General features: G+C 40.6%; 1 protein-coding gene and 1 long non-coding RNA gene across 8 annotated transcripts in view; both read left to right on the top strand.

Annotated features, from left to right (window-relative positions):
• LOC145715952 (uncharacterized) overlaps nt 1–19328 on the top strand; it is a 519543-nt gene that overhangs the window by 347159 nt on the left and 153056 nt on the right. The window lies entirely within an intron of this gene.
• CRIM1 (cysteine rich transmembrane BMP regulator 1) overlaps nt 1–19328 on the top strand; it is a 180548-nt gene that overhangs the window by 61111 nt on the left and 100109 nt on the right. The window lies entirely within an intron of this gene.

The raw sequence follows: 19328 nt of genomic DNA, 5'->3' as shown, positions 1-19328 counted from the left end.
AAAGTTAGGGTTTGTTTCTCCTAATTAAATTTTTTCTTTTTTTGAGAAATTGCACATTTAAGTGATGTTATGAAGAAGTATTGGGATATTGTTGACGAGCTGTAATCAGTGTGATTTAAAATGCTTATTAACTTCTGTTAATTACTGTTTAAAATTAACCTTCAAAAAGCAAGCAGCATCTTTCTTAATGGCTTTTTTTTTTTTTTCAAAAACCCATTTTTATTAGTCATTGTTCTGGTGTTAACAAGGTGACTAGATATGGACCCGATTATTTTTTTTTTTCATTTAAAGCCCATTCTTTCCTACTTTCAGTCAGAAAAACAATCAGTAAGTTATGAACATTTCAGTCAGATTGCAAATATATTGCCCTAGCTTACTCACAGAAAGGGAATTAGCAAACTGGCAAAAATCATAGAATAGAATATGGTAAGGTATACCTCCCATTGAGTTTCTTAGGTGGGGACAATTTAAAACAAAATCAAGTGAATTTTAAAATCTAGAAGATGTTCTGCTTTCAGCAATTAGCCTGGCAGTCCAGGCACTTGTCCTGGTGAGGCCGCCCTTGAACAGCAGATGGATGTTATTCATGTTCCTTTCTTCCTCCCTCCCTCCCTTCATTCCTCTGTCCTTCCTTTTTTTGTTTTTAATTGCCTTCAGTGTTTATAGCACTTTTCTTTTGAATGCCTTTGGTAATAACAAACTTTTATTTTTTGAAGTTGGATTTTATTTTGGGAAATAACCAGAAGGCCTATGGAGTCCTAGCTTATTAATATAACAGGTGAGCACTTTGGGGAATTCTGTTTTTGCTAAGATTATATGCTAGAACTATTAGGCACTGAGGCTGATTTTTATTGTGTATATCATGAACTGCTTTTAAAGAAAACATCAAAAGGGACATTACAGAAACGTGTTGAGAAATGAAAGAATTGGAATAACTCTATATCTTCCTGAGGTGACTTTCTGTGCAGAACAACATGATTTGAATGTAGTAAGTCCTGTTATTTTGTTTCTTGGGGGCTTTGTCCCTTTAATTTGCTGTCATATTTTATGCATTAAATATAGTTAATATTTTTTAATTCAAAAAGGACTTTAGGCTGCATTAACAGCTCTGTTTTTAATTTGAACATTAGTTCGTATATTACTGGATATGTGAAGATGTACCTGTTAATAGGGGACCCAGTAAATAGACGGTGTCAGGGTAAACTTTTTTTCCTAAGCATAAATGAATGGTTATAAGTGCCATTTGAAATTCTGAATATCTACAAGATAGTTGGATTTTGGTAACTGTGCAGTCTGAGAAGCTTTGCTGTCAGTAACTGCGAGAGTTTATTCTATTCGCTACTATTCCTCCTCTGATTCACCCTTAAGTAGTAATTTACTCTTGAGGAAAGGGGAAAGCTCTGTTCTTGAGGCCATTATGATCCGAAAGGTTTGGTTTGTTAGTGACATTACCTATGATGTGACACCTGAGGCAAAATATTTTAAATAAGGCGGTGTAAGTCAGCTTCATGAATTATCTACTGCTTCTCTCTTGGTTCCGCCCCCCAAAATTAATGATGCCATTTTTATTCTTGTGATTTTCTCCCTGCAACTCCCTAAGTGTTCTGTTAGATACTTTGGAAATGGTTGTTCTCGCCAGGATCTGCCCTGTTACTGTTGTGAGTTAGTGATGGGTCTCCGACTAAAATTTGTTCTCTGGATGCTTGTCCATTGTCTTTCTTTGTGATGTTTTCTCAGCTGCCTGATTGAATATATCCGCCCCAAGGACTGGTTACAGAAATATTGCAGTGCATTATCCAACCTAAGCCTTTTTTTATTTTCTTGCAAGTGAGCATTTAAGCATATAAATAATACATATTATAGAAACAATATTTAGAGCACTGGGTAAGAAAGGAATTGCTTTCATGCTAGAGTATTATACAACTTTGACAATGGGATCTCTTCATTTTCTAAATCAGAGATTCTTGCGTACTTTAGAATCCATTTCAGTACACTATAGACCTTTAAAAATTACAAATAAATTGAGGTGGTTTTTTTTTCAGAACTGACTTGGAGAATTTCATTGTACTTCATAAGGTAACTGGTGTCATACTGGAGTCCTGAGCCAGAGTCCGTCAAGACTCATTGAACCACACGCGCACAGAAGGCTTTTGATAGAGCATGTTTTTAACTTTAAAATAATTACCTTGCTGATCTGGAGACCTTTGAAAAGTCCATAAAGTTAATTACACCATGAGACACACCCTCTGCTCAGCTGCTTAAATACTGTATCAATATTACAGAGTTCCTTTGTTAAAATCAATGTGGTTGAAGTACAATATTATAGTAATACGCAGTTCACTGTGTGCAGGCATTTATAAAGTAAGATGATAGTAGTAACTACACAGTTGTTAAAAAGTTCAGGACTTTTTGCTATTGTATCATTAAGATAGGGAGGCTTTGGGAACTTGGTACATTTTTGCATACTTTGGGTTGGTGCTACCTGACAATTGTCCTAAATTATTTAGTCCATTGCCCTTGTATCATATGATTCTTTGACTTTACGTTGTTGATTTAGTTCTGTGACTTATAAAAAGATCTAAGAACATTTTGTAAGTATTTTAAGGTCAGCAGTTAATGATAATCAGAGTTAACAAGAGCTGCTTACTTACGTGCCAGATACTAGTGTAAGCACGTGACATGTATTACTTAAAGCTCTCAACAAACCAGTGAGGTGGAGACTTTTATTATCCTCATTTTACAGATGAGGAAACTGAGCTAGGAGAAGTTACCCAAGGTCATACAGTAGTAGTAAGTGGTAGAACTTAGATAGGTAAGTGGGTAGGTAACTACATAGACAGGTAGATAGATAGGAAAAAGTAGAGACGTTAAGATCAGTAAGGGGATATTAGTGAGAGAGATAATAGTTCACTGGCTGCCTGCTATGGTCTAGGCATTTTGTTGGGCAGTGAGGAAACAAACACAAGACTCTAGTCCAGCCCTCGTGGAAACCACATTTGGTCATGGAATGTCAAAATATAAGTAATTAATGATGCAGTGTGAACATTCTATAAAATTGATATATGTGTGAAGTCTATAAAAATAGACTAGAGGAAGGAATCAGACTTGTGAAGGAGACTGAGGTGAAGGGATATTTCACAGAGGAGATGACTTTTGTTTGAACACAACTAGAATGCTCTTCGAGGACAAAGACCGTGTGTTTCCAACTTTGTGTCTCCAGATCCCTAGCAAAGCGCCGGGAGGTAATGAATGCTCAGTAAATGTTGGACAGATAAATGGTGGCAGTCTGGCCAGCGAAGCAGATGTGGGGGAAGAGCATTGGAGGAGATGCCCTGCTTCCTCCACCCCTTGCCCCATTGAAAGCATGGGGGCAAGCGGACACGTGTTGTGCTCTTCTGAGATAGGACTTTGGGTGTGTCATTGGGAAGTGGCATGTTTGGGATTGTGACTGTCATCCTTTCACTTGGACCGCATCCCCTGGTGGGAATAGTCCCTACTCCCAACTTCCTCAGAACACCTGCTTTGAATCCTACCCTTATTTCAAGGCCTTGGTAAAACCACACTTCCTCCATGGAGCTTTCCCAGCAACTGCCATGCAGGTACTCTCTGCTTTCTCCGGAGTCCCAGCACTCTTTGTCTCTGCCACTCATTTGCCACTTAATAACCTATTGTCTTAGGTCACCTCTTTAATTATTATCTGTTGTTGTTTAAATTTTCCTGTGTTGTTCTCCAATTCTTACTGTGAAAAGAATCTCAGAAATCATCTGCTAACCTTCCCATTGATAAAGAGGAACTGGAAGCTCAAAGAGTTGAAAAGAATTGTACAGATCAGATAAGCAGTTAGACTGAGTCTACCCCCAGAGCCTGATCCATGCTATCTGGGTACTCTGCTTTCTCCTGAACTCGATAGTAAGTTTGTGGAGGCGAGGAACCGTGTATCACACTTAGTGTGGGCCAAGTAGCTGCCCAGAGACATTTGTCAATGAAAGAATGAATGCCCCTTGGGCTCTCTGACTGATGTAAAGATAATGTGGTTCCCAACTTATAAAATAACATCTGGGGGATAAGAGTAAGACCTCAGCCATTAGATAATGTTTGTTCAGAAATAATATCAGAAGAGCAACTACTGGATAGTTTTCCTGTTAATTTCACCAGGACTACTGTTAAAGATGGCCAGTTGATTCATTGTTTAAAACTCACTTGAACAACTCAGTCAGCTTTATATATTTCTGACAGTTTAAACTTAGGTTGCTTATTTTTAAGTTGTGATTAGAAGTTAGTCTAAGTTATTTTCCAATATAAAAAAATAGTTTTCTTAATTTAATAATTTTTGCTTCACAGTGACATAATTAAGGATGGAGTTAGATCCCGCAGTGCCCTTGGAATTGCTAAGTGAGAAATCCTTCTCTGACTCAAAAGGAGGCTTACTGGTGACAAACTCTGCTGTCCCCAACATTCTTATCAGAGATTCAGCTGAGGTGGAGCCTTCTAAATGCATTCTTAAGTGGGAAGTGAGTGAAAGAGTTAGGTATGAGGTTATTGCTAAATAGGAATAGCCATGACTTATACAGGATTCATTACAGAGAAACCAACACAGTAGACCCTTGTGATTCATTGATTTAACATTCACAAATTCAGTTATTCGTGAAACAGTGACCCAGAAGATCCGTGACATGTAGTAATTTGTCATTTGAATCAGGTGTGCCGTGAAGTACCTGTGCGAGGAGCAAATCGCTTGGCTGGTAACAAACCAAATACCCAGTAGGTTTTTAGCTCATTACCACGTGTGTAGGAAGTTGTGAACTGGTCAAAACTTCTTTCTTTCTAAAAGAAAACCAGGAGGAAGAGGAGTAAAGAAGTCCTAGAAAGTAATGGTTCCTTACCAGAAAACAGAAATCTGGGGCAAATTAAAAAGCTGGTGTGCTGTATTTGGCAGTAGATTGAATCTCTGAAATGCCTGGTACAAAAACAGGGAAGAGCAGTTCCTAGAAATGCTTCCGTACGTGTTCCGGCCGGTGTGTTACTGCAATTTCTGGGGCAACTGTGGCAGCATATGCACCAATTAGTGTGTGCAGAGACCTCAAGAATTATCTCTTATGGAAATCCTGAGTCTGTATTTCCATGCCTTTTTTGTTTTTGGGGGGTTTTTTGGAGGCCCAGTATGACGGAATAGCCTTAAATTGCACCATTAATCTTGCAGATCAGCTGAGATGTCTCAAATCTCCTGTTGCTTAAGGCTTTAAGATCAGGTAGAATTCCTAGCATATATCCATAGCCACTTGTATCAAATACTGTTTTTTATTTCTTTCTTTTTCTTTTTCTTTTTTTTTTTTTTAAGATTTTATTTATCTGAGAGAGAGAGAAAGAGCACGAGCAGGGGAGGAGTAGAGGGAGAGGGAGAAGCAGACTCCCCTCAGAGCAGGGAGCGTGATTTGGGGCTCAATCCCGGGACTCTGGGATCATGACCCAAGCCAAAGGCAGATGCTTAACCGACTATGCCACCCAGATGCCCCATCTTTCTTCTTTTTTTTTTTCTTTCTTTCTTTCTTTTTTAGAAAGGGAGGGAGGAGGAGCAGGAGAGGCAGAAAGAGAATGAGACTCTTAAGCAGGCTCCATGCCCAGCACGGGGCAACATGGGGCTCAGTCTCACAACCCTGAGATCATGACTTGAGCCTAAATCAAGAGTTGGATGCTTAACCAGCTGAGCCACCCAGGTGCCCCAAGAGTCTGTTTTTGTTTCTTAACAAGAACAACAACAAAACACTGTAGAATAGAAATTCACGTAAAACCAACCAATAAGCTCCGGAATCGCTAGAGAAAACCTGTGGGATTACTGCTCTCCCTTGTTTATACCTTACCTCCTTTGAGGCTCCCTTTCCCCCTTCCAAGGCAATTTTTTATACTCTCAGGTGTAATATGGGCAAAGGATAGTATTAACAAAAACCCTAAATTCTAAAAAGTGGCTTTTCTGAACATAGCTATGACTTCACAACAGGAAAATAGTAAGAAAAGGAAGAGGGGAAAATGGAGAAGGAATAGAGAAGGCAGACATTCTCCTCATTGGCTGCACAAGGGATCCGCAGTTCCTTGGAAAGACTGGACCGGCAGAAGCCTACACTCAGTATGGGGACAGAGTCTGAATATCACAGGTCACACGTATTAGTAGGATTTCAGCCATCACCAGGTGCAGATATCCAGATAAGTTGTGTCCACTGCAAAACCGAGGAGAAGAGCACAGAAGCACTGGTTAACATGTGAGGAAGCGATGGCAGCATGAAGGGGTTTTACAGACAGAGGGCTTTCTAGAACTTAATTCTGAGTTAAAGAGGCTACACCAAGTCAAGATTCTGAAAGCAGACACACTCAGCTTCCACATGAGGCTTTCTTCCATCTTGAATGCTGAGAGACACTGTCTGGTATTTATTACCAGCTGCTCTGGTCTTAGAATTTCTACTTTTCTATGACTCGCTTTCATTTTCTGAATGAACTGAGGGAAATTGCCAGAGGTCTAAATAAACTTCCTGGGGATTGGGTTGTTACAGAGGAACCCTGTCTTAGGAAGCCCTGTGGTGCTCCACATGGGAGCTGTCTCCTTCCAGGTCGCCAGTCCCAAGTCCCGTGGTGTGCCCAGAGATTCTGTCTTGGTGAGCCTGCCATTCCTCCCATTCCCAGCGTATTTGTTATCTGTGTCTGAGAGGACGAGGCTCTCTGCCTGTATGGCCAAGTAGCCTATCAGCACCTATGTGGTGGACAGCACCACAGCTACCCTATGACCAGAGGTTGCTCTTCTGACCTTTCTTACGCACTCTACTTAGAAAGGGTTACTTTTGGTTTGGTTTGGTTTGTATATTTAACTGATTTCATAATAAAGGAGCTTTGTAATCAAAATTTTAAGCTAGATTCTGAGCAATTTTAAGTATTGCAGAAAAGATGAATAACTGTCAGGGGAAGGTGCAGACTACAGACCAAAGGACGAGAACGTTTGTATGACCATATGTCTTGGTGGAACCAATGTAAAATTCCCCAGGAGACCTGGCTTCTGGCCCTGCCATGCCATTCGTTAGCCGTTAGCCAAATGACCCCTTGGGCAAATCATTTGGTTTTGCTAGACCACCGTTTTTTCCACTTACATGTAAGAATTTCTGGCTAAGAAAAATTCTTTTCCTTTGACAAGTACACGTCCTGTAGATAGAACCATTCCCACATTTTTATGCAAGGACAGGCATATTAATTCCTCTACTTTCTTGTAATTAAATCCTCAAATCTTCAATCCACCTTTATTTTATACTTTAATTATAGGAAGGATTAGATTGATTTGTTGAAATTAGAACATTTCAAAAGAAGCCTAGGCTTTCTGCTTAAAGTTTGCATGCATAGAAATCTAGGCTCCCTGATGACTAAGGGTTCTCTCTATATAGCCTTGCTTAATTATTAAAATATACAACTTATTACAATGTCTCTTACATGGTATTTGATTATTACTTATTTATGGAGTTGATGAATAAATAAGAATCTTCCAGGTACTTTTAACACAAATAAGCAATACAGACAGGTCCTTACACCTGCCTGTATTGCTTATTTGAGTGTTTCTCAAGTGATTCTTCAGAATGCTATATTTACTTTTATTCTTTGAAGGGAAGTGTACTTCCCTGTTACACAGTTTATTTTCTTAGAAAAATCATTGTAGAGGTTTCTAGTCCCTGCGTCGCTATAACCATTCTCCTCTTCTTTGCTAGATACAAAATTTTGGCTACAGATATGGCCACCGAGAATAAAGACTACATTTCCCAGGCTCCCTTGCAGGTAGACGTGGCCATGTGACAAAGTCCAGGCCATGTGAAGGGGGCAGAAGCCATAATGCAACTTCACACAATATACGACTTAGAGTTGTGCCCTTCCCCTTGCATTTTCCTCTCTTTCCACTGGTTGGAAGACTAGATGGACAAGGGCTGTAGAAGTAGGTATTAAGGAGCAAAAAAATGAACTTAGATCCCTAGCAACTCTGTGGGGTCTAGTGCCCCACACATAAGACACACAAAGTTAAATTTCATGAGACTCTTATTCCAAATTATCACAAATTCCCAATTACTGGAGTGTGAATTTGTGAGAGTTGATTCATCATGTACTATTTTGTTCCCTTTAATTCATTCTGGTTAGACTTAATTTATGGAGTCAATATGTACTTGGACGTATTTGAAAATATTTGGAACTATGCTATACCCTTGAAACGGAGTGGCTGCACTAAGCACTATATTCAGTGGCAACAGCCCTAACCTCTCCATGTCATCTAACATAGAGGTCTGAACCGTGTGGCTGCTTTCTCCTGGAGCACCTCTCTGAATTTTATCTCAGGTCTGAGATGGTAGTTCCACGGGGGCTGCTATCTAATGTAGAAGATGGTGGGGGAGGGCCCTAGGTGGTTCAGTCGGTGAAGCTTCCAACTCTTGATTCGGCTCAGGCCATGATCTCAGGGTCATGAGGTCAAGCCCCACGTGGAGCCCGCATTGAGCTGGGCGTCAGGCTCCACACTGGATGCGGAGCCTGCTTAAGATTTTCTCTCTCTCCCTCTGCCCTCCCACCCCCACTTGCACACACACAAGCGAGCACTCTCTTGGGGGAAAAAAAAACGAACAAATGTAGAAGAGGATGAGATTGGCTGGGACCTCTGTTGTTCAGACCCATCGGGTTCATCAAGCATGTCACTATCCTTTTATACCCAGAGCCAGCTCTAGTACCTATCTACAGAGAGAGAGAGAGAGCAGCAGCTGTGCCTGGGGGGAGGAGAGATGGTGGTAGAGCTTATAAATGACAAATTTTCAAATAGACATGGTCTAAAGTAGCAGTTCTCAAATCATGGTCCCTGGTCCGCAGCATCAGTAACCTGTGAATTTGTTAGCAATGTACATTCTCAGGCTTCAGCTGAGACCAACTAACTCAGCAACCCGGGAGGCAAGGTTCACAGTCCTCATGCTTTAAAAAGCTGTCTGGCACGCTCAAGTGAGAACCCCTGTTCAAAAGAATGTCAGAAAGCCTGAGAGTGGTAGTTACAATGGCCATATCCTGATGGGAGTACAGAGTCTAGAAAAACTTTGGCTAGAGGAAAACAACCAGGTGGGGAATGAAGTGAGGAACCACACTCTTCAGAGAGAGGAGTAAGACTAGGCGGGGTTCACATCATGCTCCTGAGAGGAGTCTAAATCCTGTACTCCTTCCTGTGTTTGGTACCTGGAGCCTGTCTGGCCTCTGCTTCTTGGTTCAGGCATTTCATGAGCCAGAGGTGGAAGATTGCCTTTATATTGCTCCATGCACAGACTGTGATTCTTAAATCGCTGGCATTTTTGAGTGGAAAAGGTGCCATAAACCCATGCTGACTACGACGAATAAGGAGGGCTCTTCAACGACCTATCAGTCAGCTCGGCAGGCTGAACCTCCCCTTGCCCTGGAAGAGGGTTTTGAGCCAGGAGCCAAGCCCTTTAATGGCTATGAAGAAAAAAAAAGTAGAATTTCCATGTAAGGGCTACCAAGAATATAAGTGCCTATTTAATAAATTATTTTTTGAAATGCCTTTTCCATTTTGGTAGTTGAAGTTTGAAAAATGTTTGGAGTACTATAATTATCATTTCTGGGAAAAAATACACATTGCAGTATTTTTGTTTTTGCTGCAGGTCAAGTTGTCATGCGGGATGGAAAGTAAACACGTCCCTTTGCTCAGCTGCAGGTCACATATTTGTAGTCTCTGCGTGCCCTCTTGGCGGTCGTGGTAGATGAGGATTTACGCCGTGGGTACACAAAGAATACAAAGACGGCATAGAAACGTGGGGCCCTTTCAGGGGCTTGGCCCAGCACAAGGCTGATTAGGAAGCTGTCTGCTGGAGCCGAAAGAACGGTCAGAAGGGTGGGCAGGCCTTCAGAGAAAGAGTTGTGGGAAGGGAATGAGGCTGTTCTGAGAGGCGCTGACCACCAGAGGTGGTCTGCAAGGATGAAGCACTTTCTCACCAGGGAAGGCCTTTAATGGTGTGGGTATAAATGCTGGGGACGGGGGGAGGAGGGCTCTGTATGTTTGTTTTGGGGAGGCAGTCATGACCATTAAATTCCATCTTGTCAATTTGACAACTTGGTAAGCCAGGCCCATCAGCACATCTTGAATGCACAGATAGCTGGGGAAGAATCTCCAGGGAAACCTACCTATGCAAGGCAGCTTCCTTCCTTCTCTCCAGACAGAGCAGAGACTGTTTTCTCAAAAAAGTGGCCTTTTTTTAAAAAAGGAATTAATAAAGAAAGTAATAGAAGCTGACAGAGAACCAGGACTTGAGTAAAACTTTCAGCATGCTAAGATGACTGTGTGTGGAGCATGCTAAGGATGTGTGCGTGTGGGGATATAGATGGGTGTGTGTGTGTGTGTGTCAGTCAGAATCGGCTTCACCTTTATCAAAAAGAACACTCAAGTGATGATCACATCCCTGTCCCGGGCATTGTGTGGGGCATTAGGTTTAAAACAAATTTGAGAGGAGAAGTGAGCCAACGTTGAGGGCCTGGGGTATTCCCGTGTGTGTGTATGTGTGGATCCATGTATACACACACATCACATGTATACGTTTAACATGAAATATTTTTTATATTTACATAGCATATATATTACATACTTACGTAATATAAAAGAATGTGTATATTCTTTTAATCTCCAAAACAGTCTCATAGAATGAGTGTTTTTATGCCCCATTGAACGCATAAGTATACTGAGTATTCTGAGGTCAGTCTGACTCAAAGCCTAGACTTTTTGTAATAATTGAGGATGATGATGATAGGAGCGATTCTCTTTTGGACACTTAGACATGCCAGGCAGAGAACTATTTGCAGTATATATTATCTCGCTTAACTCTCATAACAGTCCTTTTATAAGGAAACTTTGACACAGACAGGTGCCGGGAAACTTGTCCAAGATCACACAGCCAGTTGTGGAAGAGCCAAGATTTGAACATAGTTTTTTTTCTGGCTCTCAAATCTTGGTAGTAAGCCAGTAGGTAGACTGATTCCCATATAAGAAAGGTAAAAAAGTATCTAAAAAGTAACCTCTGTTCAATGGCAAGCAAGTGGTACAAACAAGTTATTTTATCTTAAGTAATGAAGGGAGGAAGAGAAAGAGGAAATAAATGGCCGAAATAATTTTTCAAAAATCTACTTCTACATTTTTAGCTACATGGGTTGTGATTTTTTTTTTCCCCAAGAATGTGCAAACCCTTGTGAGAACTACCACCTGAACAGTTCAGTAGCCTGCTGTTCTTTATCTGTAGCCACTGTTGTGAGACAGAACAGTAGTGTTCTGCAGGACTGTGTGCCCGTCCTTTATTCACGCTGCTCTGTGCCCCCCCCTTACTCTTGATACATCTTTTTTTTTTTTTAAGAGAGAAAGAGAGCATGCGTGAGTTGGGAAGGCCGGGGGGAGGGGCAGAGGGAGAGAGAGAATCTCAAGCAGGCTGCACACCCAGTGTGGGGCTTGATGCACGGCTCCATCCCACCACCCTGAGATCATGACCCCAGCTGAAATCGAGTTGGATGCGTAACTGACTGAGTCACCCAGGCACCCCTCTTGATATATTGTTTTGTTCACGTTAAGTATAGTCACTTTCGGGAACTTCCGAAGACCTCCGATTGGCACATAATATTCTTTGGAGTCCTTCTAAAGACTTTTGAAATCCATATACCACCTCTGGGACTCAGGAATTTATTGACAATATTACCGACAGTACCCTTGATTTTCTGTTCCTGGTTTCTTAGTCTCATAAGATCGCATTTTTCTACTATACTACTAAAACTCTACGTTGTTCACAAATCCTGGAGTTTTAAAGAAAAGGACTGGCTCCTCTAATTCAGTAACAATTGTTGGTCCTCCTTAAAGGAGCAGAGACCCGGAGTCCCTGGTTCCAAAGGAAGAGCTCGCAGAACTCCTGCCTGGGGGCCATCCACAGAGGACCACCTACAGGGCCAGCCCCCCATTTCACAGATGAGGAACACCAGACCCTTCCTTCTCTCATCTTTAAAATCTGACGTTTTATTTTTCCAAATCTGTCTCATGATTACACAAAAGAAGAGCCTACTTTGCAGCATCCCTTCCTCAGTGGAGGAAAACTTGAAGTATAGAAAGCAGCCTACCCAAGGTCAGAACCCCTCCGCAAAATAGAGGCTTTGTTTGTATTCTGTAATGGATGTTGCCTTCCATTTAAACACCACCCTGGGGAGTTCTTCATTTCTTATGTTTATGCCTCTATGACATTTTCAAACTGTTATGAAGATTCCTCTCAAGATGTTGCTGAACCAACTACACAAATTTAGTTCATTTAAGTTTTCCTCATTAGTCATTTTCCCATTCTCTGATAATTTTCATTTCTTTTTTGTGGGCTTGTGTTTATGGCAAAAAGGGGACGAGGTATTCAGAGAAGTTTATTAGGCAAAATTAGTCTTTTTGAAAGCCATCTTCAGTTCTTTATACATTTATCCAAACCATCCTGAGGCCTTACTTTATTGCCAGATTTTTAAAAATAAATTCATTGTTACATTTTGAAAACGTGTTACTGTGTATGAATATATAAATTTAATTATATGAATGGCAAATCCCTCTGGAAGTAAATTGAATACATGTTCCTGGTGTGAATTAACAGATGATGAAATAAAATGTCTCTGGACTCAGAATTCTAATAACCTTTGGTAAACTGTGATTTAAAATTCAGTAGAACGTTCACAGGCCATGTTTGGGATCTAGCTCTTTACTCCCTACCACTTCGGCTATTTTCACTCTTCCCAGGGAGCTCTGATCTTTTCCAAGAAGACTTCAGAGAACCTGTTGATTCAGGTTTCCTAAGAATTAAAGCAACCTCGAATCCCCTGGGAGTGTGAAGTATTGGTGGGGAGAGGTGCCTAGAACAGTGGATCAACTTTAGAAAAGTTGGGGGACTTTACAAAATCCTGATACCAGTGGCCCACTTCCAGTAATTCTGGTTGAATTGGTCTGGGTCATAGTCTTGAGCTTCTGGATTGTTAAAGCTCCCCAGAGATTCTCGTGTGCTGCCCGGGTGGAGAATCACTGTTCTAGCGCTGTGGTTCTCAGACTGCAGTGTGTATGAGAATTGCATGGAGGGTTTGTTCAGATAGATTGCTGGGCCCCTCTCCCAGAGTTTCTAATTCTGTAGGTCTGCTGTGGAGCCTTAGAATTTGCATTTCTAGCATATCCCCAGGAGAGGTCGATGTGCCTGTCCATGGCCCATGGTTTGAGAACCATTACTTAAGACGGCTGAATCACCTGGAAATCTTGCTAAAATGCAGTTTCTGGTCTGGCCCAAGGGTCTAAGTCTGTACAGCCTCAACAAGCTCCCAAGTGATGTTGATGGTGCTGGTCCAGGGCCCACCCTTTGAGTAGCAAAGCTCTAATCTAAAGCATTATTTTCAACCCAATTCAGTAAGATCTTGCTTAGAAAAGATGTGTGGTCTGGGAGATTCCTGGAGGTACCATGGGGCTCAGCATAGAGCTTGGGCCATTTGGTGGCAGACAGAAATCTGGAGGGCTCAGTGCTTCTTTGGCATTTGGCCAGCTGCCATTTGACAGGATGTTTGAACATGCCCTTGGCAAAGCTCTCTTGTCAATAGGGAACTTCATTGTAAAGATTCCCAGTTTGCTTGGAGGAGTAACACAGTAATTCTCAGCTCTAATCACACAATAGAATCACCGAGGGAGCTATTAAAATAAGTATTTTAATTCCTAGGCCCCTCCCCTAGAAATTCTGATTTAATTGATTTAAGGTGGCATCTAGACAGTGGTATTCTTAAAAGCTTGGGAAGTGATTCTAATGGACAGCTAACATGAGAACCACTAAAGTGTATCTCATGTTGCAGTTTTACAGAGAATTTAATTTTTTTCTTTATATTTGGCTAATTTATATTCTGCTGTGATGCAAACTAACTTTATTAGGTAATGAAAACAATTTAATTTGGAACTTTTAAGAAACTGCCAAGAAAAGGGCATATGTAGATTCCCTCACTGTTAAATCCTAAATTCAGAGTGAAAGAGAGTGCTGGGAAAGTACAGCTGGTGTTTCTGAACAAGCTGAAATATGAAATATTTCTGGGACTGTATCAACAAGCCTAATTTTTTCCCCTCGGGGTTATGATTGTGTGGAACAAGTCTTCACCGTGAAGCTTGCCAAAAAAGGTTATGATAAAATCATGGAATGTGAATGAAGAGAATTCACAGTGTAACTTTAAAGGAGTCAGTCTCTAAATTTAAAAATGTAGGGATGACATATGTCTTACAATTGTAATAGAAGTTTTCAGAACAAAATAATGCTGGATACAAAAAGCTCCACCTTTTATTGGGTGATGTCTGCAAGGCCAAGGAGCAAATGAGTTTGGGAGGACAGCTGACCAGAAAGTGTTGAGGACAATACCGAAGACCCTGAACCTCTCTATCTTTGCAAATTAATTTTCCGTTTCTATATGTGAGCAAAAGTGTAGCCATTGACTAAATATACAAGTCCCAGGAAAGCTGATGAGGAAAGGTGAAGTTTCTTTTTGCTTTTGGCATTGTGGACCAGTGGGAAGATTGTAGGCTTTGGAGCCTCTGCCACCTGCTTTGTGACCTTAGCCAAGCTTCTTAACCTCTCTGTGCCTGGCTCCTCATCTGCCAGGTAGACATGAAGGTGTTATCTCTGTTCACGTGGGGGTAAGAAAAGGAGAGGCACGGTGCCTCACACATAGAAGGTGCCCATTAATAAAGATCGCTTTCATGTCTTTAGCCCAGTCCTGAGAATTGAATCCTTCGTAAGAAACACCTGTCAAAATACTTTTCTTGTAAGTCTTTATTGGTATTTTCTCCCTGTGAATTACACCAGTTTAAATTTCTTCTTAATAATTTTGAGGTGTATTTTCTGTTTGGAGAGTTCTTGCCTTAGCACCTTGATTCTTGCTGGTCCCTGCATCTGAGACACTCCCACCCTGCTGTTTGCATGCCTTCTCCTTTCTTTCGTTCAGGCCTCTGTGCAGGTGGCAGCCTCAGTGAGACCTGCCCTCGCCCACCTGGTACACCCGCTTTGCTGATTCTGCTTCGGGACATTTATCACCACCTGACAGCGCACCGTGTAGCTCTTTGAGTAGTGTCTTGCTCCGGAATTGTGAACCTAGGAGGGCAAGGACTTGGTTTTATTCTCATCTCGAAGCTCTGTGCCCAAGAACCCCTGGCACATTGAAGTCCTTCAGTAAATATTTGTCAGATGAATGAGTGAGAGAAGGGTGTGAGGAGGGAGATTACCAGCGTGAGATGTAGGGAAAACAGCGGTCCCAGGCTCCTCCCCTCCTTACTCTGTGCTCTACCTACTCAATTCTGTGATTATCAAGTCTGAGCCAAACTTGGCATCCCTTGAAATATCTCTGTGGTTGCAACTCCCAAGGATTGTGTCAGGAAGACCATGTGCTGCCTGAGTGCGTTTGTGTGTGTGAGAATCAGGATAGATTTCAGGAAAAGGACGGAGGGAACACTCAGCAGTGTTGACTTTGTAGTCGGTTGACTGTCTAAATTTCAGTCTGTTTCATGCTGCCTGTTTTCCATTAACAAGTGTGCAGCATTTTAAGGGACATTTTAAGGGATTTTGAAAGAGGAGGAAGGCTTCGGTGTCAGATGTGTGGGACTCTGCAAAAATCAGATAGGATGAGAATCTGGCAATATAATGTTTCTCTCCCTTTTTTTTTTTTCTCCTCCCATCTAGTAGTTTTTGTTTTGGCTTTGGTTTTATTTAAATCTGTGTTTAAGCAGAAAATCTTGAATGTGATTGCTACTTGTAGATCATGATTGTAATTTCCCTGTTGACCTATGGACCTGGAGAAGATCTACAACTAGCCAACATGGTCACACAGGTTCAAGTGACTTAAGATTGATGTATACTTTATTGTAAAATCATTCTAATATGGTTGACCCTGTCAATATTTTAAGGGCTAACCTCTTAAAGGAAGATAATATGATGAAAGAAGCTATTTTCTCTTGGTGACCTCTGTTACAAGTGATACTTTCACTTCAATCTTTCTGTACCGGGGGCAGTTTTTGTTCTTTTTTTTTTTAAGATGCCAGTTACAAAGTGTTGCCAAGGCAACCAGACTGAAAAGCTTGTTAATTAACTTAATTATAATATATAGATTTGTTAGACACCATAGGGAAAGAGGAGAGGCTTCTTTTCAAGTGGATGAAATTTAAAATTCAGAGGTAATACCAGAAAAACCTTCTAAATGAGGGAAAATACATGTGTGGCTGTAGTGTTCTCCTTATTTTCTTCATGGAAGAGAGATGGAACAGAGGCATAGATGAATAAATGAAATCTACAGGATGAATTAATTTAGAAATGGGGCTGAGAAAAGAAATACCAGAAAGGCACTTCCTGAGGCTATGGTAACCGTAGTTGGGTATAAGCCACAGGTGACGACTGGTTGGAGAAGATGCTGGTGAGTAGGGGTTCTGGATAATCCATCGAGACATGAACAGAGGGTTGAAAGAAGAGGAAAGCCAAGAATGTTAACAATTTAAAAAAAGATACAAATCTTAGAAACCTAGATTCTTCGAAAGCATCATTTTACAACTTGCCAAGTCAGTATAATGGGCTTGAATCTTATGCCTGCTAGTCATGGAGTGAACACAACCTTGAAGCTTTAAAGTAAAAACTGTTGGAAATACAAGAAGTTACTGGTTCATAGTGGATGATTTTAATAGATCCTTCTTGGAAATTAAAAAAGAGGAGATGTAAGTGATCTGAATGTCATAATTAAGCTTGATTTTATAGATTTGCAAGTTTACATCCAATAAACAGAGAATACATGTTCTTTTCAAATACCCATATATTTTAAAGTTGACCTTAGACCACATGTGTACACACTTGTGCCAAAACACATACATACACACAAACACAAATTCAAGAAATTAGCAGAAGTAGAAAATTGTACAGCCTACATTCTCTGCAACAAAACAATAAAATTATAAAAATTAAAATCAAGAGGAAAGCCAAAAATACTTATGCAGAAATGTAATAGCATTCTTCTATAAAGTCTTCAGTTGAGGGAATCAAAGTTGAATTATAGATTAAGAAATGAGTTTACATTGAGAGTAATGCATATCAAAAAATCAGAATATAACTAAAGCAATATTTGGCCTGAAGTATTAATATCACAGTTGAAATTATTTGCATTTCTAAGAAAATAGAGGCAATAGAAGAGAACTAAGCACTAGAGAAAAATCAGTGAAATAATCTGGAAGACGAAGAAGGAAGAGATTCAAAAACTAACAGAACTGATGAACACATAAACTACAAAAACAGAATGCTTGGTCATAAAACCTGAAATGAATTTGAAAATCTAGATAAATTAGACACTCAGCAGTGTCTGTACAGATGATTCTAAAAGAGGTAGAATGCCTGAAATCTAATAATCAAAGAAAACTGTCTCTTCTTCCTTTAAAAAAAAAAAAACAAAACTGAGTTCTGATAGTTTCACAATTGGGTTGTATGAAAAATTCAACAAATGCATAATTCCCATGTTATTTAAAATGTTTTACAGCAGAGTAAGGTAGAATGAAAAACAGCTCATTGAACAATTTAGTGTAACGTGGGAACTAAGACTGGATGAGGGCAGTGCACACACACACCCACGCTCACACCAAAGAGCTACAGGTGAGTATTGTTCAAGCTTATCAATTTAAAAATCTTAATGTTAAGATCCAGCTGGATCTTTAGAATGAGGCTTTAAGAAAAGAAGGATAATTTTAAATCTGCTAATTGATTATATAATAAATTAAAGGGAAAGTCAATATGATCATCTTGAGAAAAGTTGAAAAAGCACTTAATAAGATCTTACCCTCATTTTTAACATTCCTAAATCCCTTCGGACAGTGGTTCAGGCTGTGTCTATATACCTTATCCCATTTGTATTACAAAGGTAGTTCTTGGGAAGTAAATAAATCTCTCAAGGTTTGAACTGCAAAGCACATCAGTAGGTGACAACGTTGAGACCGTGAAACATAAAGAGCGGAGTAACTAGGAAGATCTAATATGTTGGGTTATGATGAAAGCATGTTCTATTGAAGCATGTATTTTAAAAGTCTGATTATACATACCACATATTTTGCAGGATGAGAATGTAATAGAATGTGATACAGAATAAGTTAACTGCAGCACATTAACAAGAGTAGGAATTAAGTGCTATTTGCAATTAATGTCACAGAGCTCTTCTTAGGAGACAGTGTGTTTGCCAGATGAACCATCCACAGAATGTACTTCACAGACTCCATCTCCATCAGTCCCCATGCAATCAAGATTCACTTTCTCCTCCTCGGCTCTTTGATTTGTTCTGTCCACACTGATGGGTATCCAAGAGTGGGATTCCTCTTGTGTTCTCTTCTCAAGACAGTTGCTTGGGGTTATCATAGGAAAATAGGATATATGCATTCTCCGTATATCCTACTGCAGCCACACTGGCCTCCTTTCTCTTCCCGGGCATTAGCTGTTTCCTCTGCTGGGACGCTCTTCTCCCAGATAGCTCCATGGCCCTCCCTCTCCCTCCTTCAAGTCTTTGTTCAAACATTGGCTCCTCAGTGATGCCTGTTCTGACCAAATTGCAGCTGTCCCCCACTTCCATGCATTCAGATTCCCCCTTGTTCGGTTCCATTTTCTTTTCCCCATGGTACTGACACCCTCTGCTACTGCACAGTTGGCTCATTTATGATGTTTGTTCTTTATTTTGTTATTTCTCTCCACTGTGCTATAAACTATATGAGGGCAGGAATCTGTGCTTGTTCTCTTGATGGTGCATCCCAAGGTGCTAGAACAGCAGGTGCTTAATAATTTTTTAATGAATTTACTAGAACTGTGAGTATGAAGGCTTTCCTCCAGTGTTCTTTGATTAGCCAGGAAGTAGACAAGGAAGAGGGTCAGTGAAATGAATGACACAGCAGTCAAGGTAGGAATGGCATGAGGAACACTTGGTTTTGGAAATGGTCTACCTACAAAGCAGACTATAATTTTTTGTTTAGAAGACTAAACTAGGTGATCTGGATCTGACCCTGCTTTTGTGATTCTGTATGGGTTTTACTGTAGGAAAGACAGAGCTAATGATAACGTACCACCATTCCACATGGCATCATTTTCACCCAGTATTTTCTGAACTTCCCTCATCTGCCCCAGAGATCATGGGACTTCGATGATGTGCTTTGGGTTTGTTTCAGCCTTTTCCTCAAGGACATGATGTTGGTGCAGGTTTCTTAAAAGCTTAAACCAAGAGACACCGCTGTGGACTGGGGCTCCAGAGGC

Source organism: Leptonychotes weddellii, chromosome 10 (assembly GCF_054177405.1).
Source record: "Leptonychotes weddellii isolate Sample4059 chromosome 10, ASM5417740v2, whole genome shotgun sequence".
Lineage (NCBI taxonomy): Eukaryota > Metazoa > Chordata > Mammalia > Carnivora > Phocidae > Leptonychotes > Leptonychotes weddellii.
Note: the sequence above shows the minus strand (reverse complement) of the source record. Positions and strands in the feature narration are given on the sequence as shown.